The sequence below is a fragment of the Desmodus rotundus genome, chromosome 4 (assembly GCF_022682495.2).
Source record: "Desmodus rotundus isolate HL8 chromosome 4, HLdesRot8A.1, whole genome shotgun sequence".
Classification (NCBI taxonomy): Eukaryota; Metazoa; Chordata; class Mammalia; order Chiroptera; family Phyllostomidae; genus Desmodus; species Desmodus rotundus.
The window spans coordinates 66314945-66331539 of record NC_071390.1 but is presented as its reverse complement, the minus strand read 5'-3'; the positions used below and the strand labels follow the sequence as shown (position 1 = coordinate 66331539).

General features: G+C 38.6%; 1 protein-coding gene and 1 pseudogene across 4 annotated transcripts in view; both read right to left on the bottom strand.

Moving 5' to 3' along the window:
- MAPK8 (mitogen-activated protein kinase 8) overlaps nucleotides 1–15758 on the bottom strand; it is a 125558-nt gene extending 109800 nt beyond the window's left edge. Inside the window, exon 1 of one of the 4 annotated variants that reach the window (XM_045196227.2) lies at nucleotides 15592–15758. The gene's annotated coding sequence lies outside the window, so the exon portion shown is untranslated. The remainder of the gene's footprint in view (nucleotides 1–15591) is intronic. The other 3 variants (XM_045196228.2, XM_024561340.3, XM_024561341.3) reach the window with 3 other exon arrangements.
- On the bottom strand, nucleotides 15–7346 carry LOC112305394 (eukaryotic translation initiation factor 1A, Y-chromosomal-like; annotated as a pseudogene).
- Nucleotides 15759–16595: the final 837 nt, after the last annotated feature.

The following is a 16595-nucleotide window of genomic DNA, read 5'->3' as shown; positions in this document are numbered from 1 at the left end:
AATGCTGGGGGGAAAGCAAAAAAAAAAAACAAAAAACAAAAATAAAAACCCTAGGCTGACAGATACCACCTTAACATTCAAGATTTCAAACTTTAAATTAACAATCAATAATTATTGGCAAACTGCTTCGAACTTCCCACACTCCCTTACCCTCTGCTCATACCAGTATCAGAGTTCACTGAGAAAACAGAAACCATGAGAAAAAATGAAAGCCAGGAGGATAAGGCTTCATCTTAAAACCAAACTTCCTCACAAGGGTACACAACTTTTCTGCGTTCCTTCCTGTTCATGGAAGACATCGCTCTTACAAAGGTCAATCTCACTACTTGTGCCCTCTATCCCCTTTCCCACATAGTCTCCTTTCACTGGCTGGACCCCACATTCTCCCTTATCTACCAACTCGCTTCTCTGTTCCATTCACAACTAATCTTTAAAAAGTTGTCTACACACAATGTATCTGGATACACTTTCTTACTTAAAAAATTTTTTACATACATTGTTTTTAAACTGACTCCTGTTTGGTTTCTTTCTCTTCGCTTTAATAAAATTCTCATCCTAATCACCTATAATTCCCCACAAAACCTCTCTAGACCTGCTTCCTTATTTATAAAAATGGGAATAACAGTTTAGCAGTGCCTACCCATAACGTTGTTGTGTGATGTTTAAGTAATTTTAACATATGTAAAGCACTAGAATAGTGCCTGGTATATGATATACACTGAGTAAGTATTTGTTATTATGTTAATGAGATACTCTGGATTCTTGTTTTCCCTTGGTTCTGATTTTTATTTCTAGCATATTTGACAATGTGAGTCCTTGAGTAGTAAACTGCCTCAGATTTTGGGGGTCATGGTAAGTGGGGACAGAGAGAATATAAATAAACTACAAAATCGCCATTAAGCAATGAGATCCCTACTAAATTTCAACAAAGTATCTTCAATCAGCTACCACATAATTTCACAAGGATGAGTTACCTCAAACCCAAAACTCATACCAAACTCACCCCCTCTACTCCATTTCCCACTCCCCAAGCTTTCCTGACTTGCAGATTTTTGCCAGTATCATTTTTCTAAACATAAGTCTTTCCTATCCAAATTCACTTCTATACAGCTTGCCCCTCTTGCCCTTAATTATGTACTTCTAGGAAGCAAACTGAGTTATATTTCTGGAAATTGCCTCTAGGTGCTATGCACATTGAAAACAATCCACATGTATTGCTAAATAAAAGGCAAGTTAATTACTAATTCTGCATTTGCTGTCAAAAGATCACTAACTTATCTATTTTACATTCTGATCACAATTCAAGTTTACATTAACATTAAGAGAGAAAACTTCACACTACTCTAATTACTCCCATAATCCACCCCCCCATTTTCACTTATTCAGATTCTTTTTTTTAACAAACTGCACTCAAACTAAAGATAATTTTAATCTTCTTTAACAGGCCACAGTCAAAAGCCAAATTGTTGATCAATCCTCAGAGAAGTTAGAATGTAAAACGTCGAGGTCAATTTAGATATCATCAATGTCTTCATCATCATCTCCAATGTCATCAAACTGGATTTCACTGTCATCACCAGGACCAAATGTATCAGTTTCATTGATTTTAGCACGCTCCAAAAGCTCGCCATACGCCTTCAAACTTCTCACTTCATCTGCACTGTATTTTAAAATTACACCAGCTTTATTGTCCTGGTAATCTCGCAGACCAACCAGTATTATATCTGACGTATTTATCCAAACCTTTTTTCTCAATTTCCCTCTGATGTGACACAACCTCTTTACACCATCAAAACACACTGCTTCTAAGTGCCCATTTCCCAACATTTTGATTACTTGAGCATATTCTTGTCCATCTTCTTTGAATACCAGTCTCTTTTTTCAGATTCATTCTCATTCTTACCCCTACATCTATTTTTACCTCCTTTACCTTTATTCTTGGGCACAGCGGTGAGCACTTATTCAGATTCTTTAAACCAGGAGTATCAAACTCATTTTCACCGGGGGCCACATCAGCCTCGAGGTTGCCTTCAAAGGGCCGAATGTAATTTTAGGACTGTATAAATGTAACTACTCCTTAACAGTTAAGCAAGACCTCGGTGCTGCAGCTGGATAGAAACAAGGTGCCAGGCCAGGAAAAAAAAGGTGGAAGCCAGAATCAGCCGCTGGCCTTGTTGTTTGCCACCTGTGCTTTAAACATTCAGCAGGTACACAGGTATTTTGGTTCTTGTTTCACATGTTGTGTGGAAAAACTACAATGTTTTAAAAATCACTGCTGCCAATGCAATAAGAAAAAAAGGAGGTGAAGGTCGAAGTACAGTAACTCGGGCAAGGGAAACAAAAGAAAAAAAATAAATGGGACTATATCAATTGAAAAAGTTTTTGCACAGCAAAGGAGAGCATCAACAAATGAAAAGACAACCCACTGAATAGTCTATCTGGTAAGAGGTTAACATCAAAAATTAATTTGAAAAAAAAACTCATACAACTCAACACCAAAAACCCCAACAATTTAATAAAAAAAAAATGGGCAAAGGACCTGAATAGACAATTCCTCTAAGAGGACGTACAGATGGCCAAAGAACATATGAAAAGATGCTCAACATCACTAATCACTGGATAGATGCAAATTAAAATCACAATGAGATAACATCACACACCTGTCAGAATGTCTACCATCAATAAATCAACAAACAAGTGTTGGCAAGGATGTGGAGAAAAGGCAACCCTCATGCACTGTTGGTGAGATTGCAAACTGGTATAGCCACTATGGAAAGCAGTATGGTGGTTCTCCCCAAAATTAAAAATGGAACTGCCTTATGATCCACTGATTCCACTTCTGGGTATATATCTGAAGAAACTCAAAACACTAATTCAAAAGAATATATGCTCCCCATGTTTGTTGCAGTGTTATTTACAATAGCCAAGCTATGAAAGCAACCCAAGTGCCCATTAACAGATGAGTGAATAAAAAAGCTGTGATATATATACAATATATAGATATATGTGTGACTATTACTTGGCCATAAAAAAGAATGAAATTTTACCATTTGCAACAGCATGGATGTACGTAGAGAGTATTATGCTAAGTGAAATCAGAGAAAGACAAACACCACATTCACTTGTATGTGGAATCTAAAGAATAATATAAAGTGAAGAAATAAAACAGAAACAGACTTGTAAATACAGAGAACAGACTAATGGTTGGCACAGGTGAGAGGGTTTGGGGGAACTAGATGAAAAAGGCAAAGGGATTAAGAAGTACAGATTGACAGTTACAAAATAGTCATGAGGATGCAAAGTACAGCATAGGAAATAAAGTTAGTAATATTGTAATGCCTATATGGTGCCAGGTGGATACTGGAAATATCAGGGGGAACACTTTGTAAAGTATAGGACTGTCTAAGCACTACGCTGTACACTTGAAACTAATACAGGGGAGTTCCCTTAAGACTGTCAGCTGTTTTCTCGAAAGAAACTTTTCAAGCTAAAAGGGAATGGCAAGAAATACTGAGAAGCAGAGACCTATAGTCAAGATTGGTCTACCCAGCAAACTTATCACTTAGAATTTAGCAGATAAAGAGCTTCCCAAAGAAGAAAAAACTAAAGAAGATCATCATCACCAAACCGTTTTTATATGAAATGTTAAAGGGACTTATTTAAGAAAAAGATCAAAACTATGAACAATAGAATGGCAAAAAATACAAATCTATCAACAATTGAATCTAAAAAAACAAACTAAGCAAACAGTAAGAACAGAGACAGAATCATGGATAGAGAGCATTTTGATGGTTGCCAGATGGATGGCAGGGGGGTGTGGGGAAATGGGTGAAGAGGTGAAGGGATTAAGAAGTACAAATAGGTAGTTACAGAATAGTCATGGAGATGTAAAGTACAGTATAGGAAATGGAGCAGCCGAGGAACTTATACACGTGACCAATGGACATGAACAATGGTGGGGAGATTGCCTGAGGGAGTAGGTGGTGCTGGGTGGAGCAGCAGCAAACAGGGAAAAATCAGGACAACTGTAATAGCATAATCAATAAAATATAATTAAAAAATAAAAAATACTGAATGTAAACTGTAATTAAGAAAACTTGTTAAATAAATTAAAAAATATTTTGAGGAAAAAAATTGAAGTAAAAAAAGGATAGCATGATTTATACCTGAAAAATGAAAAACTTCAATTATACAGCTACTACAAACAATAACAGAATTTAAAAAGTAGGTTTGTTGTAGGCTAAAAAAAAAGTGGGTTTATTTAATATACAAATGTTAATTAATATGCAAACTAAACAGATTTCTTATATACAACCAGGTAGAAGATAAATATACAACAGCAAGAAAAACAATAAAAAAACTTAAAATATATACAAATTTAACTGCAAAAATATACAGAGGGTCCAGAGACATATGAAAAGACGCTCAGTATCCCTAGCTATCGGAGAGATGCAAATTAAAACACAATGAGATACCACCTCACACCGGTCAGAATGGCCAATAATATAACCAAAGCAACAAACAAGTGTTGGAGAAGATGTGAAGAAATGGGAACCCTAGTGCACTGTTGGTGGGAATGCAGACTGGTGAAACCACTATGGAAAAGAGTATGGAATTTCCTCAGAAAACTAAAAATGGATCTGCCTTTTAACCCGGCAATTCCACTCCTAGGATTATATCCTAAGAACCCTGAAACACCAATCCAAAAGAACCTATGCACCCCAATGTTCACAGCAGCACAATTTACAACAGCCAAGTGCTAGAAGCAACCTAGGTGCCCATCAGTAAATGAATGGATCAAAAAACTATGGTACATTTACACAATGGAATTCTATGCAGCAGAAATAAAGAAGGAGCTCCTACCCTTTGTGACAGCATGGATGGAACTGGAGAGCATTATGCTAAGTGAAATAAGCCAGGCGGTGAAAGACAAATACCATGTGATCTCACCTTTAACAGGAACCTAATCAAAAAAACAAACAAGTAAGCAAAATATAACCAAAGACACTGAAATTGAGAAAAGGCCAACAGTGACCATAAGGGAGAGGGGAGGGAATTTCAGGGGAAAAGGGTGAAGGGTTTGTAGGAACAATTATAAAGGATACATGGACAATAACGGGGGGGGGGGGGGGGCGCTGGGGGTTAGGCTGTGGTGGGGGGAAAAGGCAGGGAACTGTACTTAAATAACAATAAAATTAGAGGGGAAAAAAAGCTAAATAGAAGTTATCATCAAGGAAAAAAAATGCTATTAGACACTCCAACAGAGACTTGAACAAATGAAAAGGTAAAGTTTTCCATATTCTTGGATAGAAAAGACACACACCATAAAGCTCTTCTCCTACAAAGAAAATACTAATGGCAAACTGCACCAATGTGATAGAAGTTAATCATGGTGGAAGTGGGGGAGGAGGAGATATTAACGTAAAAGGACATGACATGAGAAAACTTTCTGGGTGATGATGATGTTCTAGATCTTGATATGGGTGTTACATAGACCAAGTTTCATTGGTCTGTAAATTTAAGGTTTGTGAATCTTTCTGTACTTAAATTTTACTTCAAAATAAAAAATTAAGTGATCCTAACAGAAATGGCAACCAGACTAGATAAACTGATTCTAAAAGTTTATATAAAATAAGCAAGTTAGAAGAGTCTGAAAGAGTCTGAAAAAGAAAAGAAATAAAAGAGAATTAGTCCTAATAGAAACAGTATAAAATATAATAATTAAAACGGGATGGGTTGGTTCCCAAATCGGCAGATGGATCAGTGGACCAGAAATGGTCCCAAATACACACAAAAATTCAGTGAAATATAAAGGTGGCATTTCCAATCTATAAGACAAAAATGGATTATTCAATAAATAATGTTGGGAATAACTAGCTGATCCCCTAGAGGAAAAAATAGGATTGGATTCATACATTATATCTTACCCTGGAATAAATACCAAACAAGTAAAAGAATTAAAGATACGAAAAGAGAGCCCTGGCTGGTGTGGCTCAGTTGGTTGGAGTGTTGTCCCATAGCTGAAGGGTTGCAGGTTTGATTCCTGTCCGGGTGTGTACAGTCCCTGCTCAGGGAAGTAACCAATAGATGTAGATGCTTCTCTCTCACATTGATGTTTCTCTCTCCCCCTTCCTCTCTCTCTAAAAATGATAAAAGAAATGTCCTCCAGTAAGGACAAAAATAAAATAAAATACAAAAAGGGATAAGAATAAACCATAAAAATACTAGAGAAACAACATTTGAGAGTTCTTTTCTTTTTTACATTTATTTATCTTTAGAGAGGGGTTAGAGAGGGAAAAAAGAGGGACAGAAATATCAATGTCAGAGAGACACATCAATAAGGTGCCTTTTGAATGCCCCCAACTGGTGGGCCAACCAGCAACCCAGGAACATGCTCTGACTGGAAATCAAACCTGGGACTCTTTGGTTCACAGGCTAGCACTCACTCTGAGCCACACTAGCCAGGGCCATTTGAGAATTTGTATATAATCTTGAATTACGGAAAGACTTTCAAACCATGGCATGTAACTTAAAAGTCAGTAGAGATTGGTAAGTTTAACTACTGAAAAAAAAATCATCATGACAAACCATGATAAAAAATTCAAAAAGCAAACAATAAATTAGGAAAAATATTTCCAAAAATTAGCACAGTTATTTTCCTTAATATAAAAATAAGTCCTACAAACCTAAGAAAAAGTAACAGACAGAAAACCAGATAAAGATATGAAGAATTCACATTAAAAACATAAAGAGCCCTTGAAAGACAAAAGATGTTTAATCTCACTCATAATGGCAATGAGGAAAGAATCAAGCATCCTTATACAGGGCTGGTGAATGTAAGTTGTAACAACCTCTACATATAGCACTTTGGCAGTATCTAACAAAATTATATGTGCACATAAATTATGTCCCAGCAATTCCATTTCTGGGGATGTATTGTATACATTTCTATACAACTATGAAATGATGTATGTACAGGATAATCCATTGCATTATGGCTCTTCATAGCAAAAGACTGAAAACAATCTAAATTTACATCAAAAAGAGCTGGATAATAAATGTTATACCTGTATAATATTATGGACTGAATTTTTGTGTCTTCCAAAAATTCGCATGTTGAAGCCCTAATGCCTGGTAGGTAGAAGTGGGACTTTGGGAGATAATTCAGTTTACAAGAGGCCATGAAGATGGGGCCTCTTCATGGGGCCCCAGAACAAGGGGCCCATGAGATTAGTGTCATAAAATGAGGAAGAGAGAGAAGAACACTCTCTCCATTGAGGACACAGTAAGAAGGTGACAACTGCAAGCCAGGAAAAGGCCTCACCAGGAACCAAATCTCTAGGCATCTTGATCTTCGACTTCCTAGTCTCCAGAACTGTGAGAAATAAATGTCTGTTGTTTTAAACCACTCAGTCTATGGTATTTTGTTATAATAGCCCAAGCTGACTTAAGACAAATGGTATGCCAAGAAGGTGCTTAAAAACAAACAAACAAAACCCATGCTATTTATGTACTGATATGACTGATATAAAATCATCTCTAAGCTATATGGTTAACTTAAAAACAAAAGGTAAAGGTAAGGTGCGTGGTATGCAACAACTGAAATTAAAAAGTGGAGGGGGAGGGCAGAGGGCACACATCATATACTATGTAAGACACACAATCCCTCACTGGCAATCTGAACTCCATATACTTCTGAAAAATAAGTTTTAGTACAAACCCATTTGGCATAAAAACCTGAGAAAAAATTCCATTAAGACTCTTTATTGATCTTTATTTATCTTATTGTACTATTTATAATACAATACAGAAATATAGAAATATTAATGTGTTTGATTATGGGATGCTACACCACTTCTTGCTTAGGGATTTTGTATAATATAGTAGATGCACTTATATTACCTTTCTATAATCACCACCCTCCCCTCCCAAAAAACAAAACTTAATTCTGAAATACATCTGGACCAAGGGTTTTAAACAAGGAATTATATATCTATTTACTTGCACATATATAAACTATCTTTGGAAGGAGTCACAGTAACTTAGTACCATTTCCATGCAGCGGAACTGGGTGGCTGCAGAGAGTGGAAACTTTATAATGTCTTCTTAAATATTTGGCATTTTGTACCAAAGTGAAGACACCACTTAGTCAAAAGATAAATAAAATGGAAATACAATCAAATCACTACAACTCTTTCACTCTCAACAGTAACAAACAAAGCCTTTGGTTTTTGTTTGTTTCAACTATAAAGTGACCCTTTCTTAAGTTACAGGGAAAATCTATACAATGCTGGCTCTCCTTTATCTCACAATTCTGATGGACCCAAATGCAGTTTCAGAGTTACCCTCTCAGGAGAAACTCAGGGAATGGTGATTTTCCACTCCCATTAACAGCTTTTAGACAATAGCAACATGGATTTTTTTGATTCCGTGTGCCAAGCAGAACAGGTGTGCTGGGCTGTTTTTCTTTTTTAGTGTCCCCAGAAACATGTTGGGGCTTGGGCCTCTCAGCAACAGGAGGCAGTGAAGCCCAATTTTCTCCATATCAGAAGAATGCGTAAGAAGGTGCTACCAGCACAGATCTAGTCTTAAGTGTTCAGAGCTTCAATAAAGAGTTTGAGGACTCCAGTTAATACTTGAGGAGCATCTTACTATGTGCTTTTCATACACTTATTTTGATACCTTACTCTGTACTCTGAAATAGATCTGAGGTGACTACAAGGTTCGCCTTTTCTTATGATTTAGACTAATCTGTACCACACTTTAAACTTTAAACAGAAATTAGGAGAAGACATATTTTTTGTGGTTTCTCTAGTAAGTATAATTTAAAAGGAAGAGCTGTTTTTTTCTTTTCTAGGGCCTCCAGAAATACGCTGGGCTTGGGCCTCTCAGTAATCAGAGATGCATAGTTTGGATGTTCCCAAATGCCCCAATGTCCACCTATCAGGCCTGATGACTAAAGAAATTCCTAATAAAATGCCTAACAATATTTGGTTCATTTTGTTAGAACATAAATGCACTTAATGTTTGTCCTTATCTGTCTTAAAGTTATGCTCACTGAAAGTAGAAATTGACTGGCCCTCACTTCACTTAATACCTATTAATATTGAGTCTCAATAAATATTTCCTGTGCAAACCCACCATCATTTCATAGTTGTCTCAAGGAGCAAGAAATTTGATGTATTGCTATAATAGAAACACTGCACAGAAAACTTAGAAAAACATAAAAAAGATAATATTTCTACATGTTACCTCCCTCATTTTTCTAGACCTCTAGAAAATGCTTAATGAACTGGTGTTGTTACCAGGTCTCTGATAAATGTGCAATCTTCGTATAGAATCAAAGATCCCAGTAAGATTAAATTTAAAAGATCAGAGAGCATTCCATTTTCTTAAAATATGGGCACATGATAACGCTATTCTCATGTTTCCCATTCCTGGTTTCCCATTCCTTTAGATATCTATCAAAATAAACTGAAGAAAGCTTATACGATTCTCTGCAATAGGAAGAGGTAAAGTGACAAAAAAAAAAAAAAAAAAAAAAAAAACCAAAACAACTCACCAAACGTTATATCAGAGAATGAGGTAAAAACATTTACTTTTAACATATGCTTTGGAACAGTTCCAATTTTTAAGGCAGAGAGGATCATTGGCCCAAATGTTAAATCATTTCAGGCAATTCGGATTAGATGAGACAAAATTTTAAATAAAACTCCTCAGAGATGCAGAGGGAAACAATGGGCATATTCTGGAGAATGTGAATGTATACTGTACATCAAATTGGTTTTAAATTTACGTGGCATTTTGCATTTTTTCTAAGTTAAAAATAATAAGTGGTAACAATAGCTAAAATTCCTTACATCTAGTGTTACAGGCATTGGACATGTAGTACCTTATTTAAACCTCACAGCCCTGTGAGACTGATTATGTGCTATTATTATTCTCATCTGACAGACAACAAAACAGGTCAAAAGATGTCATGTAACCTAACTAGCTTATGCCATATAGTTAGTTGGATTAGGAGCATGGATTGGAACTCAGGGCTGACCCTAGAGCCCATGCTAATAACCACTTTTAAGTTTGGGCTTAACTTTCTAAAGAATTGGCAGATTTTAAGCAAAGAGTAACAGGATACACCATATATTCTGCTATATTTGCTATAGTGTGCTATACCCCACCACCTTGAAAAAGAATGGCAGCTAGTAAGTTTTCTAAAAGGCCTTATCACACTCACATATAATTTTAAATACTAAATTGCAATGAACTTTAGCCTGCCCAGAGATTAGTGGTAGATGTTTGTTTGGGGGAAGACCTCTCATAAATCTTTTAAAAGAATATAAATTCACTATTTCACTATGTCTTAAGTCCCATCCCTGATCATAAACTTCTTAAGGCTACTAAACTTTCATTTTCACATCTTCCACTAAGTCTCTGACAGCAGAGTCTTGTTAGTAAACATAGAGCTGTGGAATGCATAAAATCTATCCACGGAAGAACTCCCAGCTTACAGTGAAGCTTTTTATTTGTTTTATGAGTATTAATATTAGAGAAAATATTTGACTCAACAATTTACTCTGCTTCTGAAAATTATAAAAAGCCTAAATTTCATTGCTATTCTTGACATGGGATTCTTGTCAAGGCTCTTTTTGGCCTAGTATATTTTCTGAAGAACCACCTATCTAGGGAACAATCTTCCCATTAAAAAAAAAAAGTTCCAACAGTCTCAGAGTTCTAAACCCAAAAAGGTTAAACAACTTGTTGAAAGCTCCAGAGGTTGTTGATGACAAAGTCCAGATGACAGGTATGATTCCTATCTGCCAACTCCACCTACTGCCCTAAATGATACAGTAACTCTTATTTCAATATTCCTGTAACTGTTTAAGTAGTAAAGCCTATTGACTCAGAACTCATTTCTGAAATCAGAGTTCAAGTTAATCTGCATTAGAGTAAGAAGACAAAGCTTCTAAATTTTCATCTAAGAAGTTCATGCTAAGACAGTAAGCATCACAAATCACTGAAATAGGTAAATGATTCATATCTAAAAGCTATGTGGCTATAAAGACTTCCCTGCACTACATGAATCAGAAATGCTATTATCCATACCACTGACCCGACCAGAGACCTCTAGAGAGCTGGCATCTTAATGTCAGACATAATACTTCTACAGGTGCAAAAAAGCAACTCATCTAAATGACTGAAATGTGTCAAAACTCAATTTAATGACAAAGTAGACTAACAAGAATTACAACTAGGACAATTTGACTAGTGACTTAACTACTTCAAGTTGTTTCATTGAGCATTCAGTATCTTCACAAGGTCATTTCCATAACATTAGGCATTGAGCACATGGTTAAGATTCTGGGTAGAATTTATTCTTAAACTAATTTCCTTTCAGAGTGGCCTTTCTCCCAAGATCTAATTCTACCAGGAAACTTAAAGGGAGCCCTTTCCAAGCATATTAATGGAATATACCTACTGACAGAATTAATGCTATCTTTACCTTTAAACATTAGTTAGAGAGGAATAGGGAATGACTGCTATAGGGTATGAGGATTTCTTCTTGGAGTAATGCAAATGTTCTGGAATCAGTAGTGATGTACATCTAAAAGGGTAAATTTTATGGTATGTAAATTGTATCTCTACAATGCTGTAATTTTTAAAAACCCACGGAAAATAGTAAAAGAAAGAATTTAAAATTAACCATTTCTTAAGGCTGGCGTAGCTCAGTGCATTAAGCGTGGGTTACAAACCAAAGGATCGCCAGTTCAATTCCCAGTCAGGGTACATGCCTGGATTGTGGGCCAGGTCCCCAGCAGAGGCCATGTTGAGAGGCAACCACGCCTTGATATTTCTCTCTCTCCCTCCCACCCCTATCTAAAACTAAATGAATAAAATCTTTAAAAAAGATCTTTTTTAGAATCTTTTTTCTTTTTTTTAAAGCTTTTATTCAAAAAAAAATTTTTAAGAATTTTTAAAAATATTTTATCCATTTATTTTTACAGAGGGGAAGGGAGGGAGAGCGAGAAATATTAAGGTGTGGTTGCCTCTCACACGGCCTTCACTGGGGACTGGGCCCACAACCCAAGCATGTGCCCTGACTGGGAATCAAACCATTGACCTTTTGGTTCCCAGGCCAGCACTCAATTCACTGAGCCACACCAGCCAGGGCGGAAGAATTTAAAATTAACCATTTCTAACATATTTTTGGAAATTAAACATTTCTAATAAAACTTTTATGCAGTTTGTTTTCTTTGTTCTAACTTTTCCACTTAAAGGAATCATCAGAAACTTTTCACATAATATTCACAAAAGGATAAATGCAACCATTTTAGATCCCTGTTGAAATATCACTATGTGTGTGTGTGTGAGAGAGTGGGGGGGAGAGAAGGAGGGAAGGCAGGAGGGAGATAATATGCAGACACATTTTAGACAAGGTTTTATTTTAGGATAGTGAATGGTTTAAAAGTGATAAAAACATGATTGATAATGAAGTAATTCAAAAGCTACTGCTGCCATGACAGATAATATATATGAACTGATTATTTAGCCATTTGGAAGTGACAATTTGCATGAGGTTTCCAAAACTTTACATAGAACATTAAATTTTCTTTTTTAAAAAGATTTGATTTTAAATACTGTTAATTGTAAAGAGCTTTTCACCAACCTGGCTTTTATTGAACACTTACTAATATTTCAAGCTAGGGGCTGGAGACACATGTGCAAGACAAGCATGTCCTTAAAGAAGTCCCATTTTGACTGCTTCCTTTTTTCAGGCATGGAACTAAACGTGTTCACTTATAGCATCTGACATCCTAGGCTTAACCCACAGCTGGAAAATCTGAGGCAAACATTACAACAGACTATAAGGCTATAAGACTGTAAGACTGAAAAATTAAATTTGGAAGTTAAGTAGAAGCTGTTGTACATTTAGACCAAATCTAACTACTTTCTATATAACATTACACTAAAAGTTCCAGATCTATTACTAAGGGATAGTAAAATGATCCAGACTAAAACTATATCTTCTTTAACACAATCACTTATACAGGTTGGGCAAAAAGCAGACTTACAGTTGCTCATATGGAAAATAATACAATTTAATTAATAAAGAATAATGTAAGAATAAACTCTATGTTTTAACTACTCAAAACTGTAAACCTACTTTTACCCTACCCTGTATAACACCTTATTTTAAAAGTACATCTACTGTGTAAATGTATCACAGCCTTTTTACCCACTCATCTACTGATGGTCAGTTGGGCTGCTTCTAAACCATGGCTATTATAAATAATGATGCAACAAACAAGGGGTGCATCTTGTATATTCTTTTGGATTACAATGGGATATTACTTGGCCGTAAAAAAGAAGGAACTCTTACCTCTTGTGACAACATGGATGGACCTGGAAAGTATTATGCTAAGTGAAACAAGCCAGTAAAAGAAAGACAAGTACCATATGATTTCACTTATATACGGAATCTAATGAACAAAATAAACTAACAAGCAAAATAGAAATAAACTCATAGATACAGAGAAGAGACTGCAATCTGTCAGAGGGAAGGGGGTTTGAGGGGCTAGAATTAAAGGTGAAGAATTAAGGGAAAAAACCTTCATAGACACAGACAACAGTATGGTGATTACTGAAGAGAAATTGGGGTGTGGGGAGGTAGAAGAGGGTAAAGGGGGAATCAACAGTAATGGAAGGAGACGACTTGGGGTAGGAAACAATATACAGTTATGTATTATAGAATGGTATACCTGAAACCTATATAATTTTATTAACCAATATCACGCCAATAAATTCAATTTAAAACTAGGTATATCTATTGCATTTTAAAGCATCATTTTCCATTAAAGGATTTTTTTTACCCTCAAACTCTTGTAAACCCTGGGGGGGGGGGAGTTACCTACTAAGAAAGTCTCCTGGTGGCTAACTGGGCTCAAATTTTAAAAAGCAGAAGCCTAGCGGCCATTTCTGCACAGGAGCCTCTCATATAAACTGCACTTTTGCAGAGAAGCCTCCCTTTGCACTACTGCCTGCCTGCAGTGTACTTCTGCCATTTAAGCCAGCCCTTATAAAGGAGTTCCTGGAATCCTATCCCAACAAATAGTACTGAGACTTTCCCCAACCTGCACAGCTCTAATCAACCAGAGCCACTCTACTCTGACCAATCAGGACAGTTCCTTTTGGACCAATCAAAGTGCCACAGTTCTGAGCCCTCATTTGCATGAGGATGGACCAATCAGGGACCAGAGGAGGAAACTTCTGTCCAGATAAGCCAGCTTCCCCCACCCCGGCTCAAGGTCAAGACTGAAGACTGTCTCTCTCCAGATGAGCTGACACCCTGAATGGGGAGCCCAGCAGACCATCAGGAAAGGGGCCTCGCCCCAGAGATGTTCTACAGCTGTGCTGTTTTCACAGCCCACTGTAACACTATTGAGCTGTTTGCACTCAATATATTAAGTTTCCTTCTTCAGTGCACCCCAAATTGGGTATTCCCGTTGGCATTTGAATTAGCACCAGCAACCATGGTTAAGAATCTCCATCAAGATACAGTACCGAACAGTTGCTGAATAAATGAATCGAAGAATGAATGAAACAGATGTTCAAATGGCCAAGAAGATACTTGTTAAAACACAAGGGACTGACAGACCAGAATTCTACTGGAAAGATCACTGAATTTCAGAGGTAAAAATAGTAACAATTGGACATTATCTGTTATTAGGCACTCAGCATGTTATTAAGTTCACAGTAAAGATCTGATAAAGAACTTTCAGAAATTAAAATGAAAAAATATTAACCAAAATACTTTAAAATGGACTAGGACTTACCACCTAAGGATTGGAAACACAAAAACACCACAAAGCGATGTGTGTGTGGGTGGGTGGGAGGGAGGGAAGCGTGAAAAAGTCAAAAGGTCACCAGCAAGTGACCCTCAAGAGAAATGGGTGCTGACCACTGAAGCTGTCCGAGCGTGACGATGAACACCTCCCGCTCAAGCCAAGAGCGCAGAGGCTCTCTCCCTCACAGCCCCGAGCTGAAGGCCACCGCTGCCTTTTTCGGCGCCGCGCTCGCCCAGGACGTTAGCACAAAGAAACCACCGAGAAACAAAACAACCCCATTGACAGTGGGCAGGCGTACGGACCGGGTGACCCCAGCGCTCCCCGCGGGTGCCCACCGCGGGGGGTGGTAGCCAGGGCGCGGCAGGCCACCCAGGCTCCTCACTCCCCACCTTTGCCAAAATGTTTCAGAACTTGCCACCCACCTTCCCTCCCCCCACTACACCGCTTCATCCCCCACTCTCGACGTGGACAAGGTACCCGCGCGAGGACTGGCAGGCGGAGATGTGGCAGCAGACTGGGGTCGAATGGCCGGGGCGTGCCGGGATCCCACAGGCCCAATCCCCCAGGCCGACCCTCAGCCTCCCGGGCCGCTATTGTTCCCGCGCAACCCCCAGCCGCAGCGTCCCCCCGCCCTAGCGCTCCCGCCCCCACTCCTCCGAAGGGGTCACGGCGGAAAAGGCGGCTGCACAATAACATAAACACGGCGGGGCTGTCGGCCCACTGGTCCTTTGGCGTCCTCCGCCCTTACCCAGCAGCACAGCGAACGGCAACAGGAAACCTTGCCGGAGACGGCCGGTGCCGTCCGGTTTGTCACCGCGGCCGTTACCCAGCGCGACTCACTGCTCTGCTTTTCCGACCGCGTCGTCCGGCCTGGTCGCTCCGCTGAGTAACAGAGACGAGGCCCGTCACCGCGCACGCCCGGTCACGTCATCGCGCAGGGCAACGCCTCTGCGCCTCAGGAGCCGGGGGCCCGGATTGCGGGGGCGGGGCCAGTAGTCTGGGGGCGGGGTTACTCAGGGGCCGGGAGGACTTGCGGAGGTTGCCCGGACTGGGAACGGTGGTTGAGCCTCTGTGGGCTCGAAGCGGAGGGGCGTGGCGGCGAGAGGGGGCGGGGCCCTGCTGCTGGCGCGTAGTGGCACGTGGCCTGCGGCTGTGTAACGGCCCGGGGGCGGTCTGCTAGTCTGAGCCAAAGCCTCAGGTGCTGTACTCCCCAAGCTTTGAAGGGCTGGTGCGATGAAGCCAAACTCGCCCGAGGAGCAGGCACACACTTACAGAAGAGCTCATTACCTTGACCGACAAGTTACATTGAGAACACCTGCCCTGGGCCAAGCAACCCACAAGCAAATGAGTTCTCTTCAGCCACCTGATAAAGCTGCTTCCGTTTTCCTAAAGTCCACCTCTTACCAGAGTGTGTGCATTATGTATTTATCTCTGGGCCCTCAAAAAGCATAAATATGTTAGTTATAGAAATGACAAATTGGCTAGTCCTTGTCTAAGTTACATACATCTATGCAATAGAATGTATTTTAGCAATGTAAATGAGGTGTGTTCAAGGAATTCTTAAGGCAAGAAAATGTTCCTAATATATTAAGAGAAAGAAGCAAGTTTATATGGATAAAATGATCCTATTTACATGCTATATATACACAGAAAAAACCTGAAAAGAAATATGCCAAATTATATTAACAGTTCATCATTGGACTGTGGAATAAAAGGTGAATTGGTTCTTCCTCTTACACTTTTGATATCTTT